Source organism: Eptatretus burgeri, chromosome 14 (assembly GCF_056783735.1).
Source record: "Eptatretus burgeri isolate ZD-2024b chromosome 14, Ebu_testis_v1, whole genome shotgun sequence".
In the NCBI taxonomy this organism is placed as follows: Eukaryota; Metazoa; Chordata; class Myxini; order Myxiniformes; family Myxinidae; genus Eptatretus; species Eptatretus burgeri.
In genome coordinates this window covers 64,086,488-64,097,556 of record NC_140974.1, presented here as the reverse complement: position 1 = coordinate 64,097,556, position 11,069 = coordinate 64,086,488, and the positions used below count along the sequence as shown (strand labels likewise).

General features: G+C 44.1%; 1 long non-coding RNA gene across 1 annotated transcript; it reads right to left on the bottom strand.

Annotated features, from left to right (window-relative positions):
* Positions 1 to 2,277: 2,277 nt before the first annotated feature.
* On the bottom strand, positions 2,278 to 6,410 carry LOC147013419 (uncharacterized). Its single transcript, XR_015051332.1, has 2 exons — positions 5,738 to 6,410; positions 2,278 to 5,408 (listed from the first exon to the last, which is right to left on the bottom strand). It is a non-coding gene; the product is annotated as an uncharacterized LOC147013419 (long non-coding RNA).
* Positions 6,411 to 11,069: the final 4,659 nt, after the last annotated feature.

Genomic DNA, 11,069 nt, shown 5'->3' with positions numbered 1-11,069 from the left:
CAGGCTAAACAGCTCAGAGGGGAGTGTACATACCTCTCAGCTATCCTTCCAGCCCTGATGTGCTTGATCGTGTTTTCTTATTTTTATTTTCAAACTGAAATACTATATCATGTTCATGTCTGGACTTGAGAACATCTCTCTGCAAGCTGCATTTTGGGTTTCAAGTCTGTAATTTGGAATTGGATTTCAAAAAATGGGACAGATTGTTGCGGATCCGGGGTGGCGGGATTCTCACCCGATCCTTGGCACCACCCTCACCACCGTCTCCGGGGTTTATAACGCCGGCTGGCTCAGCACAGGACTCGGGTCACGCATCTTCAATCGCGATACCAACGTAATCCTGAACCTTAACAGTTGGGGAAATAGAACCCCGGTTACAGGCTGGTTTTGTCAGATGCCGAGCGTTTTCTGCCAGTCTGTAACCATTTTGGTTTTATATGCCAATTGAACGGATCGTTCCTCGACGCGACACAAATTAATCCATAGCGGCAACTTCATACGAACCAACCAGCTTTATTGGGGAACATCAAGGATCACAACACAAGCAACATTCACGACAATGCTTTTATAAACAATCTTTAACCCGTTCTTAACGAGGGAACCACAGACTATAGGTTTCGAGGGGGTCGCTACCGAGATATGCCTTATACAACGTGCAGACAAGACAGACAGACAGCATGCATGCAGACAAGACAGAGTACTTTGTGATGTTTCATGGACGAGAGGAAAGTGTCAAAAAGCACGAATGTCGCTCATAACAAGCGGATGTCCACGGATTCGAGCCCCCAGCTCGACCTTGAACATGCCGCGTGGCGAGACGGTGCTCGCCTGCCTTTTCCGCGCCACACGTGGTCTCCGCGAGCTCTGACCCCGCGTAAGGTCGACTGCACAAGACCGTCAGATCAACGATGGGCCTCAGCTGATTTCTCTCAAGGTCCAGCATACTAATCCAGGCCTGGCCTGTTCACCAGACAAGGCCCAAATCGAGGTGCCGGGCTCCGGCAAGCGGATCGGCAAACGTGTCGAGCCGTGAGGTGAGCAAGGACCATCAGAGGCTCCGTCGTTTCCTCTCTTGCCTTCCCGCCTCGAAGCCTGACTTCTCAACTCCGTCCTCTCAGTTTCTTTCTCTGCAGAATCACCTTTTCTTTCCTTCTCTTCGCTCGCCTCTCAAAGCCGACCGCCGTCTCTCTCACGGCAGAATCACCTCCTCATAAGTGTCGATCGCCGACTCGACGTGCAAGCCGCCTCTCCCACTGCCCAAAAAGGCAGACTCGACGTGCAGACAGCCTCTCATACTGCTAAAAATGCAGGCTCGGCACGCTCAGGTTCAGCGTCTCTCCCGGCAGATCCAACACTGTCCCTCCTTCGTTCGCTTGTGCCGAAAACCCGAGCACACCTCGAGAGCGACCGTTTCCACACACTCAACTCTTTTTCTCTCCAGTGAGGTCTTCGTTCGCTCGCTTCGAAACCCGAGCACTTCTCGAGAGCGACTGTTTTCCCCAAAGCTGAACCCTTTCTCTCTCGGTTTCTCTTTCGTTCGCTCGCTTCGACACACGAGCACGTCTCCCTCAGCGAAGTGGACAAACTCCTCCCCTTAGCTCCACCTCCCTCTCCAGGCCACTCCCCCTCAGCGGACTGGGCGGGGCCTATCGCCGGAGAGGGGAGGAAGAAGAGGGAACCCTCGTTCCACCACCACCGCACAAACAATAAAACAGCTTCTTACACTTCCCGACGCACATGTAATGTCCATTTTACCAAACAACCAAGCCAAACATGCATTTAATGGGGGATCTGAGCTAATCCTATATTTAGTAGTTCAATAAGGGCCATTTCCGTAACAATATGTTTGGCAAAGGACTTGAAATTGACGTTTTGTAGACGAAGAAGCACCCACTCCCTTAGGGAGCGCCATGGGGTCATTTTATTGTCTTTATGATTATTAATACCATAACAGACTAGCCACCCTATGGGCAATCGTTTTCCAAGCGTGCAACACATTCTTCTGATGCGTCCCTTTATTTAGGTGGTGCATAGGCAACATACCGCTGCCCCAATTGCTCCTGAAAATAAAAATAACGAGTTATGTTTCTGAAGCAAAAACATGCACACTGCTTATGTGTATGTATAATACATCATGCTAATATTATATACCTCAGATAATTCAAATTGCACCCACCATCCCCCCAAAGGAAGAAAATGTCAATATGGGTCGAATTTTTATCTTTACAAAATTTGATGGTATGTGTGTGTGTGTGTGTGTGTGTGTGTGTGTGTGTGTGTGTGTGTGTGTGTGTGTGTGTGTGTGTGTGTGTGTGTGTGTGTGTGTGTGTGTGTGTGTAAATGATAAATGGGGTTTCTGGGACACCCATTCAAATTAATTGGGGGAAAAGGGAAAAACTTTCTGACTCAAGCCCCAAACGCCCAAAATAGGAGACTGATTTTCTCCCCACCTATCCCCTTCCCTCCCATACAAGCAAATGTAAAATTGAGACTGAAAGATTGAGACTTATTGATTAAAGCACTTCTTCACCCCAACATAATCACAGTCCTTTTATACTTTCATTCTACTCAAAGAGTGAACCAACGAATATTTGCCCATGTTCTACTTTAGAGAATAACTTGATTTTCTGATAACATTCATTTCCATCGAGTATATTCACTTTATCTCTTCAAGCACGAAAGAAAGGTTAGTTCACTATCCCTCCTTCGGTTCTGTAAAATGGGGAAGTGCCTTTAAGAGCACAGTGGTGCTGTGAAAATGAGGAAGTATTCTGTACCTATGTCTCTCATGGTTATATCATAAATCGTCAGAACACTAACAGAACAAAGTATAGCTAAAGGCAAGCAAAAACAGCTTTTAAACGTAAGTTTTCTCAAAATCATTCAAAGCAAGCCGTTTCATTTTCCTGTTAAAATGAGTCAGTCTGGAGTCAGCCAAGCTGCCTCGCCCAAACCAAGCGAAAAAATTTCCGAAGTCATTTCCTATGTGGGACACACCCTGAAAACCCCATTGTTGTGCAATCTCCCATTACATCATCAACAGGAGGCTATTTAAACCAACTTGTGTGCCGAGTGTGTTTTGTTTAGAGAATGGATTGTGCAGATAATTTCTCCGACCTTGCGGATCAATCGTTTTCACAAGATGACAGGTGAGATCCTTAACTCAATTCATTATTTGTTGTTTTATACAGAATTAAATCACTATACAACCAATAATTATTGTCTTTTTCTTACAGGTTGGCTCCAATAAGAACATCGTTGATAACTGATCTAGAATAGGAGGTCTTTGAATTGCATGATGAGTGGTTAAAAATGAATGACTTCCTTGAATACATTCAATCGTTCTGAAGAGAATTGAATGACATTTTTGTTGGCTGGCAAGAAGTTCCCTCACGTCCTCTGACCTTGAATGAGTCGAGTTAAAGGTAAGAAATTATCCTTCTGTCTCTCTGTGTGTCCTTATGTCTTTGTCTCTCTCCCTCTGTCTGTGTGTGTGTGTGTGTGTGTGTGTGTGTGTGTGTGTGTGTGTGTGTGTGTGTGTGTGTGTGTGTGTGTGTGTGTGTGTGTGTGTGTGTGTGTGTGTGTGTGTCTTTGACTCATTATTATTATTTCAGTTTAAACACCTGTCTGGATGAACCAAACACACAACTTAATCTTCTGGAGGAATCTGACACGACACTATCTCAGTGTTTCTCAACCGGGGTTCCCCGGAACCCGAGGGTTCCGCAAGAGGTCGCTAGGGGTTCCGCGAGAAACAGTAATAAATAGGCTAATGTATTTTTGAGTAGTTTTTGTTTGATTTAATATTCGTAATTTTACTATACACGTACGGCATATTGTTGGAAACTCCTTGGTTATTATAATAGAGGCTTCAACCTCTTATATTATTTACAATTATAACAACCATAGGGAATGTATTTAACGATGTCTATATGGCGCCAGTGTGAAACCGCCCTCACTGGTTAGTGGACGTCCTGTACGCAGCGGATTCGTGTATCATTGAGTGACTGACTCAAGTACGGGACGCATACACGGTGTCCATCTATCTTCTCTGTGCTTCCTAGCGTGAAGTCTCTCTCTCTCAAGGTTAGTTCTTCTGTTTACCTTTATTGCTTCAGCTTTATTTGTTTAAGTTTTGTTTATCAAGTTACATGAGGTGTGTTTTTTTTTTTTTATTTAAAAAGTTTTTTTTTGTGAATTAAAACCTCGGTGTGAGGTCTCATAAACGAGCAGTATGTTTTTTTTTCCCATTGCCAATAAATTTGACAAAAAGGGGGTCATTGTTTCCTTAAACCAGGTATCCGAAAAAAATATATTATATTTACCACGTGAACTACGATAAAGATAAAAAAGAGCTAGATATTAAAAAAGGTATATAATTTTTATGCAGGGGTTCCCTGAGATAAGACATGAAAACTATTTCAAGGGTTCCACAAGGGTAAAAAGGTTGAGAAATGCTGCTCTATCTTCTGGAGGTAAATCTTATATTTATTATTTTATTAATATCATGATATAATCATCTTTAAATACCCTAATTGTTCTTCACTCTTTGTTTTGAACAGAATATTTTGATCGAGTTTCAAAACCAAAACAAACCTTCAGACTGCTGTGAAAGAAGATTTTGTTCAATGTTATTACTTTTGTTTAATTATAAATGTTTTCCTTATAGTTATCTGATTTTGAATTACAAGAAAAGAATAAAGGAGATGTTGGGGGGGGGGGGGTAGGTGCGCTCCCCCAACGACCCACCAACCCCTTCATCCCTCTCCCCTCTTCTCCCCTCCCCGTGTGTGTGGGGGGAAGGGTGGGAGGTGGGATGAGGAGGGTGGTGGGTCAAAGGTAGGGGCGCACAGGGGGATGGGGCTTGTGTGGGTGGAGCTTGTATGGGTGGGGCTTGTGTGGGTGGGTGTGGCTTGTGTGGGTGGAGCTTGTATGGGTGGGGTTTGTGTGGGTGGAGCTTGAGTGGGTGGGACTTGTATTGATGTGGCTTGAGTGGGTGGAGCAATTTTTTAAAATTAAATAAACATGTTGTGTGTGGGAATTAATAAACTAATCACTAATTATGTGGATATGATTGATGTGGATGTGGCTTACGTGAGTGGGGGTTGTGTGGGTGGGGCTTGTGTGGAATGTGGCTTTTGTGAGTGGGGCTTGTGTGGATGTGGCTTTTGGGAGTGGGGTTTGCGTGGTGGGGCTTGTGTGGGCAGAGTCAAAAAGGGACGGAGTCAAAAAAAATTAAATTTATCTTTGTCTTTTGTAATTCCTGTGAATAAAATGAACCTAAAATCTCTCCCCCCTTTAAATCACATGATTTGTAAGTCCAAGGAACTGTACCGACGACATCAACAATTTTCAAAAGTTCATTTGTCCATCGCTTGGTATAACCTTTTTCAAAATGAGATTTCCACCTATATATAAAATGACCGTTTTTACAGCCATTTTTCCCTGCTGTGCAGGGGTTTGGCTTTTTCTTGAGGCAATGTTTTATGGCCGGATGCCCTTCCTGACGCCAACCCTGGTCGCCTCTTACGACACACAGGGATATGGTATACCTATTCTAACCGGGGTATACACCAGGACCAGTACACTGGCACTCATTTCGCCGACCTCGGAAGGATGATAGGCTGAGTTAACCCCCTGGTGTTAATTCAGCAGCCAACGGGGCTTGAACTCAGGACCCTGGGATCCCAAGCCGCCACCCTAACCACTAAGCCAACACCAGGCTTCAGATTTCCACCTATATATTCTTACTATATCACCAACTTTGAACTTAGGCTTTCTGGCATTAATCTCTTTTTCATATTTTAATTTTGTGAATGTTTCTGATGGCTTAGTTTTTGTTGAGGTATGAATCTTGTCGTTGTACTTATCTACAATGTCCTGAATTAAAGATAACCATTGTTGAGAACTGAATTGAGTGAATTTTTTCTATTGTCTCTCTTTTAAAGTGTGATTAAAACGCTCAATCACAACCGCTTTTCCTTCATTAAAGGTGCTGTATAATGTAATGTAATGTCATTTTAAAGAAAATTCATAAATGTTTTGTTGTAGAACTCTGTACCCTCATCAGTCCACAATTTTTTAAGTTTTCTCTCCCTCTCTGGCTGCGGGGGTCTTTTAATAAATAATCTGAGTGTGTGGGCCCGTCTTGTAAGTAGAAACTGTATAAGTGTTCTTAAACATTGTAAATTCACACCAGTATATTCCGTGATAAGTTTTGCTCTGTGTCTTCTTTATTGTAAATAAATTACTGCAGAAATGTTCCCAGTTCGTTTCCGTCCTTTCTTTCATTGGTCCAGCATGGTTCGGATTTGAGTTTTAGCCGGGTCTTTGTTCCCGTTAATCTACTCATCCTAGCCGGCATGGCTTTGGCAGTTCCGCTCGACTGCACCCGAACCGGAGTTGGTAGTCGGTAGAGTGACCTGGTTCAAGCAAGACGTGCCGAGGGTGTGGTTCCCTGCTCGACAACACCGCGTAGTTAATTAGGTAAATTGGTTCAAGACAAAAAGACCCTTCACTACGCGGTAGAGGTATTGGCGTTCCACGGTCGGTTCAGCGACCCGCCGGCTCACGGAATTATCCGGAGCGACAGCCTACAATTCCTGGAAGTCTGGTGGGAGACGACGTAACTCTCCCCACCGAGCAGTCGTTCTCACCACCGGACCTCCTGCTCACAACAATATCATTCAAAGATTTTAACAAATCTATAAAACATCCGTTTGTGATATATGCTTATTTTGAAACTATCCTTGAAAAGATAGATACTGTTTCTCCAAATCCAAATGAATCATACACAAATAAATATCAAAAACATACTCCTTGTGGTTTCTGTTATTATATAAAATCATCTGTTGGGGATGAATACAACAAGTTGGAACTTTATTGAGGAGAAGATGCCCCAGAGGAGTTTGGAAGACGATTGAACAAAGACTACATAAGTCTAAGAGAAATAATGGTTAAAACCTTTAAACCAATGTCATTAACAAAGGGAGAGAAAAAGGAATTTAGAAAGATCAGTATCTGTCATATTTGTGAGGAGAAAATTGAGGGAGAAGTCAAAGTTTGGGATCATTGTCATCTTACTGGAAAATATAGAGGTCCAGCTCATTCCTGTTGTAATCTTAATTACAAGCCCCCAAACTTTATTCCTGTCTTTCTTCACAACGCTCACTATGACACACATTTATTTATAAATGAACTTTCAAAGACATCTGGAGATATTTTTGCCATTCCAAACACAAATCAAAAATACATCTCATTCACAAAAAAAATTCATACATCCCCCAAAACCCATATCAGATTTCTTTACACATACAAGTTTATGGCAAGTCCATTATCTAACTTAGCATCAAACATTAAAAACTTACCGAATCTTAAATCACATTTCTCAAATCAAGAAGAGATTGATCTCTTATCACAAAAGGGAATACAGTATATCTGTATGACTACATGGATTAATTTGAGAGGTTTAAAGACACACAACTTCCTTCAAGGGAAAGTTTTGATAGAAAGTTGAATAAAACTCGTATTTCCGATAGAGATTATACGCAAGCTAAAAAGGTTTGGGAGAAGTTTAATATAAAGAATCTTGGAGAATATCATGATATGTATCTTAAAACTGATGTATTGTTATTGGCTGATGTGTTTGAAACTTTTAGAACAGTCCGTAATAATAAAAATTATTATGGATTAGACCCCGCTCACGACGACACGACCCCGGGTTTGGCTTGGAGTGCTATGTTAAAAATGACAAAACAGAATTTGGAATTAATCAGTGATATAGATATGCTTTTAATGATAGAGAAGGCCAAAAGAGGAGGAATATCTCAAGTATGTTCCAAGAGATATGCTAAAGCAAATAACAAATATCTTCCTAATTATAATAAGAATGAGGACAACTCTTACCTGATGTATTATGATGCTAACAATTTGTATGGGTGGGCTATGTCTCAATCTTTACCTTATGGAAAACTTAAATGGGTTAAAGAAAAACATTATGAAAAAGTTTTACAAGACATTGTTGTCGCCTCTCAAAAAGAATTGGATGAAGCTGAAGTTGGATATTATTTTGAGGTTGATTTAAAATATCCAGAACTTCATCACAAACATAAAGACCTACCTTTTTTTTTTTTTTTTTGTATACCTTGGTCGAGGCTTGTATGAGAGCTAACACACACAACTCACAGCAAGGGGGCATGAGACAAGAGGGGCGGGAGTGGAAGTGACAAAACAGTGGGGAACAGACACATTAGGTGAACTGTGGAAGGGAGAGGGATGGGGATGGGACGGGGAACATGGCGAAGAGAAGATGGATATTACAGGGACTTTCAGGAAGGAAAGCAGGGGAATTGAAGGAAGTGGGCTTGGGTGGATTATCGGGGGTAGAAAAGATCGAGGATTTGGATGGGGGAAGATAAGAGGTGGTGGTGAACAACTGTTTTGAAGGCCTGGACGAAGAATGGGAATGAATAGAATGAGGGAGTTTATTCCAAAGGCAGGAAAAAAAGAGGAATGAAAGGGTGAAGATGAGCAGTGATTCGTGATTTTGGTAGTTTTACCAGAAGGGGGTTGTTGGCGGACCTTGAGCGCCCTGTGGAAATGTGATGGGGACAAATCTCAGAGAGAGCAGGGGGGCAAGGCTGGAGAGGAGTCGGTAGAAGACAGAAAGACCACCGACCAACCTGCGGTGATTGAGTGAGAGGCCCAAAGACTCAGCTTCATTGCGGGAGATGCCGATGATCTTAAATGCCCTGGTTTCGACAGCGTGAATCCGAGAAAGGTGGGAGGCAGGAGCACCAGCCCAGAGGGGAGAGCAGTACTCCATCAGGCTATGGACAAAAGCTTTGTAAGTGGTCAGGAGCTCAGGAGGGCCGAGGAAGGACTTAGCACGACGAAGGATTCCCAGTCGGCGACTGGCTTTTGAGGCGAGGTTGGAAATGTGACTTTCCCAGGAAAGGTCATGGCAGATAGTGAGACCCAGAAGCTTGAAAGAAAAGACTTCTTCCAGAGGATTGTTGAGAAAGTGGATGGGGGGGTTTTGTAAACGGTCCTTTCGAAGAGACATAGTGAGAGTGTGAGATTTGTCTGGATTGAAAGACATGTTCCACGTGTTGGACCAGTTTGTGATTTTACCCAGATCTGCAGTGAGCGAAGAAGCTGCTGCTTGCCGGTCTGAGGGATGACAGATGGTACGGCAGAGGGTGGAGTCGTCGGCAAAGAGAAATAGAGGATTTTCCAGAGAGTCCGAGAGAACATTGATGAAAACCAGAAAAAGAACAGGGTCCAGAACGCTACCTTGAGGAACTCCAGCCTGCACAGGAAGAGGGGATGAAAGAACTCCATTTAGGGCCACACGTTGACTGCAACAGGAGAGGAAGTCTGCGAGCCATGAGTGGAGATGGCCTTGAATACCATGGGAAGAGAGTTTGGTGAGTAGTGCAGGGTGCCAGACTGTGTCTTCTTCTTCCTCTTTCGGCTTGCTCCCGCTAGGGGTCGCCACAGCGGACCAACCAACCAACGTCCATCTTCTCCTCGCCATGTTCCCCGTCCCATCCCCATCCCTCTCCCTTCCACAGTTCACCTGTGTCTGTTCCCCAATGTTTTGTCCCTTCCACTCCCGCCCCTCTTGTCCCATGCCTCCTTGCTGTGAGTTGTGTGTTAGCTCTCATACGAGCCTCGACCAAGGTATACAAAAAAAAAAAAAAAAAAAAAAAACAACTGTCTCCATTTTGCTCTATCCTCCACATCTTCCATTGACACTCCAACCTCCCGCATGTCCGCCCTCACCGCATCCATGAACCTCTTCTTTGGCCTTCCTCTTCTCCTCCTGCCTGGCGGCTCCATCTTCAACATCCTTCTCCCGATATACTCTGTTTCCCTCCTGTGCACATGTCCAAACCATCTCAATCTCGCCTCTCTTACTTTGTCTCCAAACCGTCCTACCTGCGCTGTCCCTCTAATACACTCATTTCTTATCCTATCCATCCTCGTCACTCCCAACGAGAATCGCAGCATCTTTAACTCTGCCACCTCCAGCTCCGCTTCCTGTCTTTTTGTTAGCGCCACCGCCTCCAAACCATACAACATAGCTGGTCTCACTACCGTCTTGTATACTTTCCCCTTCACTCTTGCAGCTACCCTTCTGTCACAAATCACTCCTGCAACTCTTCTCCACCCACTCCATCCTGCCTGCACTCTCTTTTTCACTTCTCTCCCACACTCTCCGTTACTTTGGACAGTTGATCTCAAGTATTTAAACCAATCCACCTTCCCCACCTCAACTCCTTGCAACTGCACCATACCACCACCCTCCCTCTCATTTACGCACATGTACTCCGTCTTACTCCTACTGACTAACATTCCCCTTCTCTCCAGTGCGTACCTCCACCTCTCAAGGCTCGATTCAGCCTACTCCCTTCTCTCCCTACAGATCATGATGTCATCCGCGAACATCATGGTCCATGGAGACTCCAGTCTGATCTCGTCCGTCAACCTGTCCATCACCATTGCAAACAGGAAAGGGCTCAGAGTCGATCCTTGGTGCAATCCCACTTTAACCTTAAACCGGTCCGTCATTCCTCCCGCACACCTCACCGCTGTCACACTGTCCTCATACATATCCTGCACGATCCTCACATACTTCTCCAACACTCCCGACTTCCTCATACAATGCCACAACTCCTCTCTTGGCACCCTATCATAAGCTTTCTCTAAATCCACAAACACACAATGTAACTCTTTCTGGCCTTCCCTATACTTCTCCATCAACATTCTCAAAGCAAACATCGCATCAGTGGTGCTCTTTCCTGGCATAAACCCATATTGCTGCTCACAGATCGTCACCTCTCCTCTCAACCGAGCTTCCACTACTCTTTCCCACAACTTCATGGTGTGGCTTAACAACTTTATCCCTCTGTAATTTCCACAGCTCTGCACATCACCCTTATTCTTGAAAATCGGAACCAGAGTGCCAGACTGTGTCTAAAGCACGTGATATGTCTAGGGATACGGCTCGGATTTCCTGTCTGGCATTGAGGACCTCCATCCATTGATGGGAGAGCAGAAGCAGC